Raw genomic sequence first — 1,554 nt, forward strand, 5'->3', positions numbered from 1 at the left:
TAGAGTCACCCTTGATGGTGACTGAGATGGGTGGGGCAGCCTAGGTGGGTGAGGAGAAGTGGGTAACTTCAAGAGTGCTTGGAATGTGAAAGAAATTCCCAAATAGGTTTCTTTCTTGAAAGACTCACAATTCAAATGGAATTCATTAAAAGTTAAATACAGCAAAATTTCTTTTGTTTAATGTTATGAATATTAATCTATTATTTATTTTCTTCCCTTTCACTTAAAATATTTATAAATGCTTGGTGAAAAATAAAGTGTTTCAACTCCACACAGCAAATGTGGGTCTGGAGGCAAAAGTTTTTCTACAAATAAGTAAGAGATAGGGAATATGGGGGATCTACCCTTGAGAAAGCCTTGCAGGTGAAACTTAGTGGGGCCCTATGGGGCTCCCAGGCACAGAGGTCTTTCTGTCACCCATCTCTTGCCTGCAAGGCTCCAGTCATTATGACCTTCCCTGAGTTGCAAAGTGAAAGTGAACTCAGTTGTCTCCTCCCTCAGACTGGAGTGGGTTGCCATTCCCTTCTCCAGGGGATCTTCCCGACCCAGGGATTGAACCCAGGTCTGCATTCCAGGCAGAGGCTTTAACCTCTGAGCCACCAGGGAGTGAGTTCCAAAGGGTGGATTCAAACAGCTGCTGATCAAGGGAGGAACAGCCAAGAAACCACCTGATACAAGATTAAACAGACCAGAGAAACTCATCAAGATTAGGGGACTGACCATCTGAGATGAGATTAAGGGAATCCAAGCCTTGTTCACACCCTAATCTTGTCACAGATCCCAGCTTTAACCCATTGTTATAAAACCCCTCATCAGGTTCTCTGGGGTGGAGACACATAGTTTATTGGGGCAGAAATCCAGTGTTTGGTAAAGCAATAAAGCTTTTTACTTTATCCAAAACTCTGTCTCTCGGATTTGATTCAGCACTGGTCTAAAGATAGGCCAAGCTTTCAGTAACACTGGGTCCTTCTTGATTTCATGCTTATGAACAAATCCGTCATTAACACTGTTTAATTCACTAGGCATTTTATGTGTCTATTTTACTTATGATTATTGTATCTTTTTATACATGTGTTTTTATAAATAAAAATCATGAAGATTTGAAGTTCCCACTACTTGTGAATGTGACCTTATTGGGAAGTAAGGTCTTTTGTAGGTGACCAAGTGAAGATGAGGTCTTTAGAGTGGACTCAAATACAACATGAGTGATGTCCTTATCAAAAAGGGAAATGTGGACATAGAGACAAATGGGCATACACAGAAGATGATGTGAAGGGACACAAGGAGAATGCCATTTTAAAGCCAAGGAATGCCTGATGCTAGCAGAAGCAAGGAGAGAAGCACAGAACCAATTCTTCATGTCCTTCAGGCACCTTGATTTCAGATTTCTGGTTCCAGAAGTGAGATAATAAATGTTTGTCATTTAAGCCACCCAGTGTATGCTACTTTGTTCCAGCAGTCCCAGGAAATGAATACAAATGGTAAAAAGGACTTTGAATTTGTTAAGATGATGATTTTTAGATGGAGAGTTTGCCCTGAGTTTGTGGTTTAGTC

The sequence above is a fragment of the Bison bison genome, unplaced genomic scaffold, assembly GCF_000754665.1.
Source record: "Bison bison bison isolate TAMUID 2011002044 unplaced genomic scaffold, Bison_UMD1.0 scf7180017864238, whole genome shotgun sequence".
NCBI classification, from domain to species: domain Eukaryota; kingdom Metazoa; phylum Chordata; class Mammalia; order Artiodactyla; family Bovidae; genus Bison; species Bison bison.